This window comes from Athene cunicularia (genome assembly GCF_003259725.1).
Source record: "Athene cunicularia isolate RWA chromosome 24 unlocalized genomic scaffold, athCun1 chr24_part1, whole genome shotgun sequence".
Classification (NCBI taxonomy): Eukaryota; Metazoa; Chordata; class Aves; order Strigiformes; family Strigidae; genus Athene; species Athene cunicularia.
The window spans coordinates 912,074-920,092 of record NW_020799132.1 but is presented as its reverse complement, the minus strand read 5'-3'; the positions used below and the strand labels follow the sequence as shown (position 1 = coordinate 920,092).

Here is an 8,019-nt window from a genome sequence, read left to right as displayed (position 1 = left end):
GGGGGGGGGAAAGCCCCCCCGGGCCGGCTCCAGCGCGGGGGGGACCCCGCTGCCTGCGCGGAGGAGCCTGCGGTTGCAGAGCCGGGGTAGGGAGCGATTTGCTCCTGGGGGTGGGGAAAGAGTTGCTTTGAATGCAGGCAGCCGAGGGGGGAGGTGGGGAGCCCCTGCGGTAGTGTCGGGGGGGGTCACGGACGGGTTCCCCCCAGACCCGACAGCCCGGGAGCCGGGGCAGGAGCGTGGCAATCTGGAGGAATTTGCCCCATAACTTTGTAACCTGCTTGTCTCCGCGCCTCAAATAAAAAATAAAGGAGGATTTGGGAGGGGGGGGAGGTGGATTTGGAAAGCTGTGTGTGACGTGCTGCTGTGTGCCTGGTCCCTGGGCTATCTGTCACCTGTGGAGGACGCTGAGCTCCAGCCAGAGCCAAGCTTTGCCTCTCTCCTGCTCAGCCCTTCGCAACGCCGGTGTCAAACACCATCTGTGTCACGCCGCCGTGGTCCCGAAGCCAGCTTTTGTGAGGGTAGGGCTTGGGGTTGCTTAAAAAAAAAAAAAAAGATCCAAACCCACGCAGCTAGTCCATCTGTTGATTAAATGAAGGATAAAACTTTTGGAGAGAGTAGTGCTTCTCAACGGGCAGCTGTTTTTTTGCTCAGCCAGACATTACTGCTGAACATCCCCCACCATACGCTGCGTTTCCCCCTATTCCCCAAGCAGGGACGGCGTGTTTGGAGCGGGCTGCGCTTCTGCTTGCCCTTACCTCTTCTTTTCCTGGGCTCGCATGTGATACTGGGCTCCCACGCCACCCTCCCTTCCCCTTCTCTCTTCCCTTCTCTCTGCTTGTACTAATATTCCTTCAGGGAGAAAGCTGTGTTTGCATTCGCCTTTGCTTCTGCACAAAAGAAACCCACTGTGTCTTTTCCGTGTAGATTTCTGGCTGAACAAATCTGAACTCTCCCTGGTGCAGCGGGGCCGGGGGTATCGGTGATTTGGGAGCTGATCCTGGCCTCGCATCTCTCCCTGCTCCCACCAACCTCTCACCTCCCTGCAGGTCAAATGGCAGTTTACTACCAGAGCTGAATAAGTTTATGTCTAGGATCCAGCGGGGATTTGTTTATTTTCTTTTTTTTCCCCCCCCTCCTCCCTTTTGCAGCCATTACATTTAATCAGGGCTAATGCACTTTTTAATAGCGCTTGTGTTCGAAAGCTGTCGTGGCTCCTCGGCTCTGCTGCGCCGTAGCCTGAGCTCAGTTGATTTGTCTCCCCTGTCTGTACCGTCAGGAGTGTGCATCTGGTACCTTGCTTATTCATGCCGGGTTACGAGGCAGAGATAGTGTCTCGCAGAGCGTTTTCGGCTGTTTTCTCCCGTAGGATGCACTGAATGCGATTCTGTGGAGCTGCTGCTCACGGTACATGAGAAAGGGGCTGTTGGCAGCATCGTGGCTTTTGCCTTTGGGGTGAAACATTGCAAAGGATCCCTAATAGGATTTCATGCACAGGATTCCTCAAACCACATGGTACTTTGGGGGAGGAAAGGCCTGGATGTAGGAACTGAAGCTTATTTTCCAGCATATGTTGCGTTTGCCTCCCGTCGAGCAGCTGCTGTAGTTGTTCTGGCGTGTGCAGATGCAGCGGCGTTCGCTTCCCATGGGTGAAGATGCTCCTAAAGGCTGGCGGGCCGTGGGGATGGGGTGTACGTGTGTACCCAGAGGGCAGTCATCTTGCTCTGGAGGGGGCTGGTGGGCCAAAACTCACTCCAAGGAACAATTCCAATCACTTGACCCTGCCCGTCAGGAGTTTTAGTGGCTCCTTTTTGCGGGCAAAGGGGTAGGCAGGCTGCGTTTGCTTGCCTGCAGCACCAGAAGGGCTTGAAGGGGTTTGCCATAAGGCAGGCAGAACTGAAATTTCCCTGAGCCAAGGGATGGGAGGATCACCTCTGCTTAAAACCTCTCTTGGGATCTGTGGTCCGGATTCTAGTTTTAAAAATAATAAAGCCCCCTTACACAAAAGCCTCACCGAAAAGGCACTTTCCGTCACCAGATCTGTACACCTATGCCCTTGGGTTTGTACTTCATGGGCCCTGTGCCTCCTTGTGGCATGCTGGCATCCTGCTGCTTCTGCAAACCCGTGCAGGCTCAAACTTGGGCTCCCAGCTGAGCTTGCAGGAGGAGCGTGCTTGTTGCTCCCTGTCCGGGGCCGCGCTGCACCTGGGTGCACGCAGCGTTGCTCAGCCGAGGAGGAGGAGGAGGAGGATCTCTATTGCAGCTGACTTCTGTGCTTCTCTTGAGGTGACCTAGGAAGAACAAATTGCCTTCCCTTGAGCATCCTCTGTGTCTCACCCTTGCAAGTGGTCTGGAAGAGCCTGCGTTTTCTCTTTCTGAAAGTCGATAGGTCAGTGTTTCCTCCTCAGGGGCCGTTTTTCCCCTGGTATTGCTTCGCTCTTCCGCCCGCCCCCTCGAAAGCTGTCAGGACCACAGCTCTGGTGGAAGGCGAGATAAAGTCGCAGCACGATTTGCCTCCCGCGGAGACTAGATGTGTGGTGCCCCTTGGTGGGAAGAAATTGATGCTGCCATGAAACTAGCTGCCTTTTCTGCCTGGTGAATAGTTTACCCCTCCCTCTGCTGCTCCAGTGTCAGCCAAACTGGGTGAGGCTGGAAGCAACTGGGGAAAGTGCTGGGGCTGGGGGAAGGAGCAGTGCTGAAGATGTACATACAACCACTGCCTCCTCTTACTGGCCTGTAGTGTAACCACCTAGATAAATTTGGCAGGCTACAAAATTTACCTTGGATGGGGAAGATTTCTGCTTGTCTGGGGCTCTCTTTCCAAAGGCATGTTTGCTTTCCCTCAGGGTGATGAATACCAGGCTCTCTGGGTGTTGCAGGGTATGTTTTTCTCCTTCACAGTTCACTTGGTTCCTCCCTGGAAGCGAATGCTTTGCAATCTTCTGTCAGAGGGGCCCGGTATTAGCAGCGGTGGCTCAACTTCCCGGTGGGGGAACTTGAGCTGCTTGTCATCAGCCCCCAGGTGGGGAAGGGTGAAATTATGCTGATGAGAGAAACCAGGCCAGTTCCACCCACCACCACTGGTTAGGACTGGAGGATGAGGATTTTGGCATCTCGGGGGAGGTTAGTGGGGGACAGGGAGCAAAAATGCAAGCTTAGGGAGTCCTGGGGTGGGGATGGGTGTGTGTGTACAGGGGCTGGTGACTTTTCTCCTCTCTGCAGCTCGCTGGGTGCAAGGGGCACTTGTGGGTTGCTGCATCTGACAACCCTGAGCCTGCTAATGAGAAGCCTGAAAATCTGTGGTCATGATCCCTTTTGAAATTTAATTCCTCCTGCCATGTAGAGAGCAGGGTGTAGCTTTGCAAGAGAAACGTGTTGGGCTGTTTTCCTAAACCCATCAGGTGAATCTCAGCACTGGGGAGCTGTTTGGGAAGTACGAGGAGTGCATATGGTGCTGCAAAATGAGCAAGTGTTAACGGGCTTTAAAAATTAAGCCAAGGAGAGTGCTAGCAGCACAAGAAGTTGCAAGTAAAAATGGGTGACTAGAAGACAGGAATGGTTTGGAAGGGTGCTTGGTGAAGGTGCTGCTGTGGGAAGGTGTGGGTTTGGCACAACTGGGCTGCCTGGGCGGGAACCTGAAATAAGCCTCCAGTTAGAGGTGGTGGTGTCCAGTCTGTGCTGTCCCCGGGGGAACAGTGCAGGATTGCCTCCTCCAACGTCTGTTTTAACACAGTTTAGATTTCTGCATGCTTCTCCATCTTCAGTCAGGACCTCCTTCAGTGAGATCCGCATGAGGACCGCAGATGACTTTGCTCAAACTGGCTTGCAAGGTTTCAGTTCTTTGAAAAGAACAAGAGGGAGGAGCTGCGGTTTTGTTCAGGTGCCCTTTGCCAGAGGGAGGAAAGTGAGGTGAAACACCTGCCCTGATGCTAATGCTGCATCCCTGCCGGCCTCCCCCTGCCAAGGTTAGGCAGAGGTCCCTGGGCGGTTTATGCACAGCACATCTCGGGCAGATGTCGATTACTTCTGTGCTTTCCTCTTGTTTTAGGGGATGCCAACTGGAGTAGAAACGTGCACAGAAATTCCTGACAGGTTACCAGCAGTGTTACCAGCTCCCAGTCTTCTAGTTGGACTGTGTGTGTTAGAATAAAAAGGCTCAATGCTGCTCTTTCTTTTGTAGCAGTAAATAAAGGGGAGAGGCCTATGTGCCCCTTCAGGTTGTGAATTCACTGAGGATCAAGGTCTTTAAATAACCCGTTTTCCTATGAGCAGTCTGTGATGGAGAGTGCAGCTCGCTTCAAACCTCTGATTTAATGATGGCTTTTGCAAGTTTGTGCTCCTAGCTTTCAGCTCCTCAGCGTGCTGGAGGGGACTTTATGAAAATGCTGCTTACATCATTTCCAGGATCCTTCCAGTAGGATTAACCAGGTTTTTTTTATTATTATTTTTTTATTTTAAAGACCAGCAAATTTATAACAACTTATGAAGGCCTTAATTTAGCTTCTGTTCAGGAGCAATACACATCCTTTCCTTGGACTTCATTGGGAACTACCTCTGGCCGAAGAGAGAGACGGAGCCATAGTGACTGTGTACAAGCTTATTTTATAAATCAATAGGTAGTGAAACAAATTGGTTGTAAATCAGTCTCTTATTTGCTGAGATTTAAGGCAGTTGGTGGAGTTTTTAAGGCGGTCTGCCCTGCCTTCGGGGCTGGCAATTGTCCCAGCTCTTGCAGGGGGGGTGTGAATCCACTGCCTGCAGTATTAATTTCAAACATGCCAGGAAACGTGCAGGATTTCTTTTCTCTTGGCTGGGAAGAAATGAAGTTTAAAACCTTTGCTGCTTTTCCTAGGCAAGGGTTGAATAGCAGGATTCTGATGCCACTCAAAACTCATGGGTTTGTATTCCTCGACTTCACTGCACCTCAGGGCATGTCCATACTTCAGATTTTTTGAAGGGGGAAGAGGAAAATACTCATTTCTGAATTGTGCATTGTGGTAGGACAGAGCAAATGCTGGGTTTCTGGTCTTGGAAACTGTGGCCTAACAGATGTCCTGGTTCAATATGCCTTTTGAGTATAGTCGAGGCTGTTTATTCATTGCCTCTCTGGCAAGACCCATGCTGGAGTGTTTGCCTTTCCCTGGTGGCAGCAGCAGCCTCCAAAGTGGAGCAGAAGGAGCTGTAGGTCACTTGGCTGTTCCGTGGCTCTTCCTTTTATTGAGTTGCATTAAACAGCTTAAAATCTAAATGTGCTCTGAGTGTACCTCTTAGCGATGGGCTCCGGGCGCCCTGCCTCTTTAATGTCACATGCTATGTAAGTAGGAGGTGGAACGCTTACGATTGTTAAATTCAGATGCTAACTTCAGGATAAGATCCTGTCTTAATGTGTTCATTCAACTCCCCCGCTCGCAACAAAAGCTACATCAAGCTTTTGGTCTGCTGCGTTTTGGGCTCCCGGGGTGGAGCGGGATGTAATTGTTTTTTGAGGGCTCTGCCATAACTGCTGCTCATTAACCATTGATGCACACACATCAGACTTTCAGCTAGGATAATAGATGCTTTCCTTTGTTTCCAGTTTGGTGGAATAGTTGCGCCAGTTTGATATGTATGTGGTCAGATGGTGGCTAATTCACCTCTTAAGTGCTAGTGGATTTATGTTCTTGGGTCTGTTGTTGTCATTTTCAATATGGCATGTGGCAGAGCTCCGTACTGTACACCCTGCCTGGGTGTGCCAGGGTCTGACTGGATGCTGCAGCACCTAAAAGCTGAAAATTTCAGGAGCCTTTTGGGTGAGCAACTGTGGCTCCGTGGGAGGGGCAATGCAGAAAATGTTCGAGAATGTTTTTTTTTTTTTCAGAAGCTCGCTGCCCAGCAGGATGCATGCTGCAGGCTAGAGGAGCCTTGCTAATTACAGATGAAATATGCACCGAGACTGGAAGGGATGAACTTTCTCAAGCTTCCTCTTGGATGAAGGATCAAAGCTTTGTGCTGTGGGTCCAATATTACTTTTTATTTTTCCTCAAGGAGGGAGTGAGTGTGAGAAGCCATTGGGTTTGGAGTCCCACCTTGCATTTTGGGCAGGTATTCGCTGCTGAGCTTAATATTGTCTAACTCATTCAAAGATCAGAAATGAAGGGCCTGAATCCTTCTCGGGTTTCCCCTCCCCCTCTCCACTAGCATAAATGAGTATTCAAGCTGTATGCTGCCAGTCAGTAAATGTCAATATTGGATAAGTGTTTCCTTTATATCACTGCAATTTAGCATAAGCTGCTTGGAAACAAATGTCTTCCATAAGCATGAGGTGTTTCAGTAAGTACACAGTCAACATTACTATGAGGATTAAATAAATGTCAGCCCCACTTGTATGCTCAGCATCGAGTTAAGACAGCCGAACTTGCGTAATGGCCATTGTGGCAGTAACAACAGGAGGGATTTTGAAAGTCTCTCTGCATGATGGGGGATGGAAGGAGCTGCTTTGGATGGAGGTACCTGGAGCCTAAGGGGATGTGGAGACTGGGGGTGCAGCAGCACCTTCCGGCAGAGGGTAGCTGATGGTATGGGGTGCAAAGGGATTCATGGACCTTCCTTCCAGCCTAACAGGTCTGGTCTTTCTTTGGTGCTGTCTGGCAACTCACAGATGAAAACTTGATTCAACCAATTCTGGTTTGAGCTTTGGTAGAGTTTGAGCACTGGTAGAGTTGCCAGCTCAGGATGAGCACCCTTCTGCAGATCTTCCCAGACCACCAGCGCTGGGATGGATCTGCCTCTGCCTTTTCTAGTGCAAACTGGGAGTTGCCTGGCTGCTACTGGCGAGGCCTAGGGGAGAGGCTTGGCCATCACCTGCTTTGTGGTGAGGAGTGTGTGCTTTGAGAAGCATCCCTAAACCCTGAGCTTGCCCACAGCTTCCCAAAGCTGTGGTGATGCGGGCTGTTGTGAAAGAGTGATGTTGGTCCATGCTGGCAAAGCTTATGCACGTGAAGGTGGGTGAAGGGACCTTTGGCTGCTCTGCCTTCAGCTGTCTGAACGAGAGTTTCTCTCTGCCAAACAGGCAAGGGTATCTGGCTTTTGTAAAGGGATCTAAACCCAGCCAGCACACCGAGGTGTTGCTCAGTCATCAGCAGAGGCTTGAATCTGTTCCTCAAGCTGTGTCTGCAGGAAAACCCGACTCTTTACCACCCTTCCCTTTGCATCTTCACCAGTTATCCTGAGATGTTGCTGGGTGTTGTCCTGGTTGGTCCATGGCAAGCTCTGCCAGTGAGGAGAGAAAATCTGGGAGCGTGGTGGGGGGCTGAGCTGGATGTGTTTCCATTCTCAGTGATGCAAAACTGCTGCTTTCTCCCCAGCTGGCAAGTAGCTGACTGTAGCCACTTGTTCCCAGCTGCACAAAAATAACTGTAGACAAAATCGTTAGCAGTCAGATGAGCCTTATCAACTCCTCTAATGCCTGTTCCTGCCTCTGGTCTGTGTGGAGTTGTTACCCTGCAGAGTGTGTGTTTTAATGACTGGCCATTGCTGTTCCAGGTGACTTGAGCAGAGCATCCCAGTGAGTCTAGCAGCCCTTTGCCAGCAGTCAGAGGGTTTTGCAGCTCGTTTGCAGACCGGAGCCCGAGCGCGGCTCTCGCCTCGTTAGGCTCCGCACTTACAGCGCTGCGGAAGCAGCTTGCGGACATGTGGGGTGGCTTAATAATTCAGACCGCAGAAAGGGAGCGCTGGGGGTGCACGGGGGAAGAAATACCCGAGTATGTGGAGTCTCAAACCAGGTCACCCGGCAGCGCTAATGCAGTTTTTCTGCTGACTTTTCCCGTTCAGCCTGGCGGTGGCAGCAGCAGCGCTCGCATGGACCGAGCGCTCCGCTCCCACCTCCCGGCGGTGGCTGCCCTGGGCACACGGCGACCTGCTGGGCTCAGGTCTGGGCTGGGGCTTCAGCAGCCGGGGCCGTGCCCCCTCCTGTGCTGCAGGGGGGTGCTTGAGAGGTGTGGAGAAGAGTTGGGGGCTTTCTGAAGTTCCCCCCCCCCCCCCCCC

General features: G+C 51.7%; 1 protein-coding gene across 3 annotated transcripts in view; it reads left to right on the top strand.

Moving 5' to 3' along the window:
* The first annotated feature begins 5,997 nt into the window (after positions 1-5,997).
* KIRREL3 (kirre like nephrin family adhesion molecule 3) overlaps positions 5,998-8,019 on the top strand; it is a 327,566-nt gene continuing 325,544 nt past the window's right edge. For all 3 annotated transcript variants that reach the window (XM_026863692.1, XM_026863691.1, XM_026863694.1), the window contains exon 1: positions 5,998-6,078. The gene's annotated coding sequence lies outside the window, so the exon portion shown is untranslated. The remainder of the gene's footprint in view (positions 6,079-8,019) is intronic.